We start from the raw sequence: 6,000 nt of genomic DNA, 5'->3' as shown, positions 1-6,000 counted from the left end.
AAAGCCATATTATCATAAAGTTAAAATGTAACTTTAATGCCATCTAATACATATAAGTATAAACATTATTTCCCTTCCAGTTGAAACTAAATGCAAAAGGTTCCCCTAAATGTAATCTTTTTTAGTAAATCCATATTTGCCTATTTCCTTTTTTAAGTTAAAATTAACAGAGGAAGTACTAAAAGTATTTAAGATGTCTGAATAAAAAAATCCATATTTCTTTTAACTCTGAACTCCAATCCACCAGGTGGCAGTAGTCTTTACATACAAGCACAGTTCATGAAAACTTTAACATTCGTAAAATTCATAAAATTATAACATGTTAGAGGTGGCTGCTTTTGATTCCAGCCTCAGCCTTTTTCAAGTAATGCACACACACACATAAATACATTCTTCTAGCAAGTACTTGTGCTTGCCAATACAGGTCAGTACTATTTCATACCCTACTTCATTTATGCATTCTCACTTAAGTAGGGTATAAATAATTGTTAGAATGTGGGGGAATTATTTAATATTTAATATTGTGTTTCCCATTTTATTGAATGAATTTTTATTTGCTTGGATACAAACTTAAAAAGGTTTTTTGAAATTGCCAATATTCAAACATTTTGACCTACAAAAATGGATATTTCATATAGCCAACCTAATATTTTTCTCTATTCCTTGCTGCCAACCATGCTCTACTGAAACTCCCTTCCCTACTTTATCGTGTCTCTTATTGGTCAAAGTGTGGTCCTAGAATCAGCAGCAGCCCCAGGGAACTTGTTAGAAATGCAATCTCTGGCCCCATCCCAGACTAGCTGAATTGGAATTTTTGTGTTAATGAGATCATTTGATTAAGCTGCACTAGTTAGCAAGTCCCCTAAAGACATCTTGAACATATTCTTTAACTCTTCTCTCACACTTTTGGTTATGAAAAGTCTGTCTGGTTTAAAACTCCAATCTCAGGTCCCAAGCAGGTGTTCTCTGGCTGAACTTGTGACTCAGGAACTCTGAAGATGGAAGGTGGAGTTTGTTTTTAGCCAATTACTTCCCTCTCTATTCAAGTTCCATTCTCTGTGGTTTGGGGACTGGGAAAGAGATTAAGGAAGAAAGGGATAAGTTTCTCCTAACTGGGTAAATACAATCCACATTGCATCAAAATGTTCACTTTTTTTTTTTTTTTTTTTTTTTTTGGGGTATGCGGGCCTCTCACTGTTGTGGCCTCTCCCGTTGCGGAGCACAGGCTCCGGATGCGCAGGCCCAGCGGCCATGGCTCACGGGCCCAGCCGCTCCGCGGCATATGGGATCCTCCCAGACCGGGGCACGAACCCGTATCCCCTGCATCGGCAGGCGGACTCTCAACCACTGCGCCACCAGGGAGGCCCCAAAATGTTCACTTTTTAATGGGCACATTGAGTTCTAGAAACTCAGAGGCAGCCTCTCCACTGCATGGTTCCTTGATATGGGCGATCAGTTCTTTCTGCAGCTCTTTCTCTTTTGATCTCTCTCAGTTCCCACTCCCAGAAGTATACCAGCCTCTTGCTGCTAGAATTTCTTTTCCCCTTGGGTGTCAAGGTGTTTCAAACCCGGTCGGCACTTTCTCCGCAGCATTGATGGACCCTGCAGAAATTTACATATCCCTGCCATGCCAGATTGTAGGAGTTATATTATTCCAGCCCACTTCCTGGCTAGCTGTTTCTCTCCAAGTCTCTATCTTCCTGTTCATGTAGTTGGATGCAGAGCATATCAACAACCTGCAAGAGATGAGATGCCAGTCTCTTCTTACAGTCACTGCAGTTTCTCTAGCTGATTCTGTTCTGATTCACTTAGAGTGGGGTGGGGAATAAATGGGAAATGAAAAGCCACAGTGCTCTCCAGGAACCTCGTAAGACGTGGCTCCAATGATTCTCTCGTCCCCCTCTTCTCATGTGTTCTGCTTATAGGCCTGAAAGTGGGAGTGGGAGGTTTTGACCATGTTAGGTCCAGTTTTGTCCAGCTTGTAGTCTTGGCTGAAGGAGTAAGTATCTGGGTCCAAATGTAAGCAGCTGTTTAGAGGGTGAGTGCTTCATGTTCTTTGTTGCCTATTTTGGACCTCATTCAGCAGCCTCTCATACAGGTGTTAGCTGTGTCTATTATAGTGTTATATATTCTTGTGGGTCCTCAAATACCCAATTACTAACACAGTACTAGTGTTTCACTAACCGTTTTCAGTTTACCTCTCCTTTGTACTTTAATACACATTGCTAAGTTTACCTCCTGACAAGACTATAATCCGCCTACAATCGTAATTTGGAATATAAGAATGATCCTAAAAATCTTCTAGCATGTTTTAACTTTCATCTCATTCATTCATTCATTCAATCATTCATTTAACTCAAGCATTGAAATGGATGCTGCATGTACAGTGGTGGGGAAAACACATGGTTCTTGCCTCCTGGAATTTACCATGTAGTGGTGACAGGGGGAAGCTAGTTAATAGATAAGAAAACAAATATCAAATAAAGCGCAGTAATAGAGAATAACTGTGCGTACTATGTGCAGGGGGCAGGTGAGAGGTAGGAGGAAGACCTCTTAAATAGGGTAGTTAGATCTTTGAGACACGAAGATTGAGGAGGAACCAGCCAGGATAAAAGGTAGGAGGGTGGTCCAGGCAAGAGCACAGCGTGTACCAAAGTCTGAGAATACAGAGAGATTAGCAAGGAACTGGAAGTGTTACAGGAAAAGAAGAAAATGGTAGGACATGAGGTTGGAGAGGTAGCAGGTGCTAGATCAAAGAGGTTATTATGGCCACAATTAGGAATTTGGATATAATGGGAAACAATAAGGATTTTAAGTAGGAACATGTGATTTTATTTATATTTTTAAAAGAATATTCTTGCTGCTCTGTGGAGAACAGATTGAAGGGAGCATCTAAGATATTTGAGATAGTCAAGAGGAGACATCAGATAGACAATTGGATATGTGTTTGGAACCCAAAGGAGAGGTGTAGGCTGGAGTTGCAAATCTATGAGTTGTTTCAACCATTCCTAGGGTTTCAACCACAAATCATAAAAATCTAAAACCACCCATCCTTATCACCTAACCTTTCTGCAGTAGTTTGTAATTTACACTTGATCATCACAATTCTGAGATGCTTTTCTTCTCACTTTACAGATAAATACCCTGATGCTCAGAGAGATTACTTAACTTGCTCAGTGTCTCTTAGTATTAGTCAGGATTTAAGCCTAGACTTTTGATTACAAAGTCTATAATACCACCTCATATTATTGACTTCCCTCTATTTTAAAGGATCTAGAAAGGATAAGAGTAATTGATTAAACCATGAAGGATTCTTAAAAAAAAAAAAAACCCTAACAGTATATTCCCTATTATGCATATCAAACTTCCCATGTTCCAATTCACCTTAAAGTACAGTGGTAAAACTAGGAATGTCAAGGAAAGGATGGATGAGAGAGGTATTATGAAAGAACAGAAAGGACATAAGGACACAGGGAACTAGGGGAAGAAATTGAGCAAGAGATGTAAAACCTACACAAAAAGGAACATCATTAATAATAGCCAATATGGGATTTCTTATGTACCTGGTAGTACAATGCACACACACACACACACACACTCTCTCTCTCTCTATATATATTCTATATCTTCTCTCAATTATCCTATGAGACAGGATTATTATCCTTCATTTACAGATGAGGAAAGTGAAGAACAGATAAATAACTTACTCAGAGTCATGCAGATATTAAGTAGTGGGGCTGGAATAAATCCTGGCCTTTAATTCCCAATTCTGTACTCTTAGCCACTAAGCTATATTGCCTCCATCAAGACATCACCTGTGGAGATCAGTTGGGAAGGGAGTTGGAAATGCTCAGTTTAAATTATAGCAAGGTGGACAAGAAGAAATGAACAATATTTGAATTACATAAATTGTGTTTAAGGAGAGGATTTAGGCTGGGGGACAATTTAGGGTCTATGAAACTATGAGGCAGGATTTTTCTTTTAGGGAAAAGTGGAGTCTGGCAGTTGGAAATGTGATTAAAAATATCTGATACAGTTTTCGTCTTTGAGAGAATATGGGCAGAAAGATAAGTTGTGAACTGAGCCACGGGAAATGTCTGAGTGGTGGCAGAGGAGTGAGCAGAAAAACGGGATTATCAACAGGTCTTGGTAAATGATTAAATACATAAAGTAAGAGAGGAAGGAGTCAAAGATGAACATGATATATTCCTAGGGAGTAAGAGGACAATGGAACCATTAAAAAGGGCAAAGGTTTTTTTTTTTTTTTTTTTTTGTGCGGTACGCAGGTCTCTCACTGTTGGGCCCTCTTCTGTTGTGGCCTCTCCCGTTGCGGAGCACAGGCTCCGGACGCGCAGGGCCAGTGGCCATGGCTCACGGGCCCGGCCGCTCCGCGGCATGTGGGATCCTCCCAGACCGGGGCACGAACCTGTGTCCCCTGCATCGGCAGGCGGACTCTCAACCACTGCGCCACCAGGGAAGCCTGCAAAGGTATTTTTGAAGATATGTGGTTCTAGATGATGCAGAATATGAGATCACTTTCTCTAGAATAAAATCCAAACATCCACATCCTAGGAAAAGCATTCAAACCCTCTTGTCTAGTTGAAACCTTCCTTATCAGTATTATTAATCTTGCCTCATCTTTTGCTACCAGTATGTTAGGACTCATGATCGCAAGTGACAGAAAACTCCTCATTGGTTTAAGCAATAAATACATGAAAGAATTTATTGAGTAACTTAGCTGAAATTTCCATAATTATCTAGTCCACAATGGATTCAGGGCATCAAACATGTCTCCAGGCCAAATCTCCATTTTTGAATCTTTCTTCCATGTTGCCTTCTTTCTCAGAATCTGTGAGTGGGAAGGTGGCTTCAGGCTTCCATTTTTCCAGACTTAAATCCATTGGAAAAGAGAGATCACCCTTCTTAGTAAGTCTAAACTAAGGCAGAGGATTAACTCAAATATGTTTTCCTCTGGAGTCCTGCCCCAACCATATGGTCTGAGAGTGAAGAAAGGATAGTTCTCCAAAGGAAATGATCAGAATAGGGAAAGACTGCTAAGCAGGAAAAAAAATGTCTACTAAAATCCTGTCATATGATGACTCCATCATGCTTTCCCACTGTCGACAGAAAAATCCTCAGGTGAATGATCAGGGATCTGAATAAGTTCCTCGATTCTGATGTTCCTTTTATCTTGAGTACACTGCAAGAATTTGAAATGTTTACTGAGATGAATGTTACCTTGAAGGGAGGATTTTATAGTCACAACAGTTGTTTATTTTTTGAAACAAGAAAATAGCTTCTATTTCAAACCCCAAGGACATTCATTAAAATATGAAAACTATTAGGAATTAGGAAAGTAAAAGATCTCTTTTCCAATAATTTTCAACTACTGAAATGTGCTTTCCCTTGTGGACCAAGTGTGTCTTAACCATCGAGGGAAGTAATTTCTCCCTAAGATAAGGGGGAGATTCACACGTTTTTCCAACATGGGAAGCAGTGCAAATTAGGGTCCTGGTTTATTCCCACTGCTTCATCTCCCATCTTCCTTTATACTGTCACCTGGCCTTTAGGGCCAGGTAAAAACTCCAAAGGAGCACGTCCATACCTTCTTTGGCTTCCCTCCTCCAGCCAAGGATTCACGTCCGGTCTCCCCAGGCCCAGCCTCCAATCAGAAGCGACTAAAGCAGTGCACCTGAAGGAGAGGGGAAGGGAAGAGTCTGGAGATGCAGTCACCTTCACAAATCCCCTCTTCCAGTCCAAGGAGACAAAACGCAAATAATACCATGGGAAGGGGAAAAAAGTCTTTCGCCCGCCAACACCCGAAAGTTTTTTCCTGGCGTTGGCAAAATGATTTGCTTTTCAAGAGAGAGAGGGTCCGCTTTTTGGCCTCTGGATCCCTTTCTCTCCTCCTCGCTCCTCGAATCCAGGGTGAAAACCAAAGCCGCCCTGACCCAAAGTTAACACTCCCGGGTTCGGCCGCACCCTCAGCCGACCAGGCCC

At 41.0% G+C, this 6,000-nt stretch overlaps 1 long non-coding RNA gene across 1 annotated transcript; it reads right to left on the bottom strand.

The window, feature by feature from the left end:
* Positions 1–4,696: 4,696 nt before the first annotated feature.
* Positions 4,697–5,920, bottom strand: LOC309794717. The gene is made up of 3 exons (XR_014292182.1): positions 5,783–5,920; positions 5,606–5,692; positions 4,697–5,200 (listed from the first exon to the last, which is right to left on the bottom strand). It is a non-coding gene; the product is annotated as an uncharacterized lncRNA (long non-coding RNA).
* Positions 5,921–6,000: the final 80 nt, after the last annotated feature.

The sequence above is a fragment of the Mesoplodon mirus genome (assembly GCF_964341445.2).
Source record: "Mesoplodon mirus genome assembly, chromosome: 2".
Classification (NCBI taxonomy): Eukaryota; Metazoa; Chordata; class Mammalia; order Artiodactyla; family Ziphiidae; genus Mesoplodon; species Mesoplodon mirus.
The sequence above is the reverse complement of the archived record's forward strand: the minus strand, read 5'-3'. Positions and strand labels throughout refer to the sequence as shown.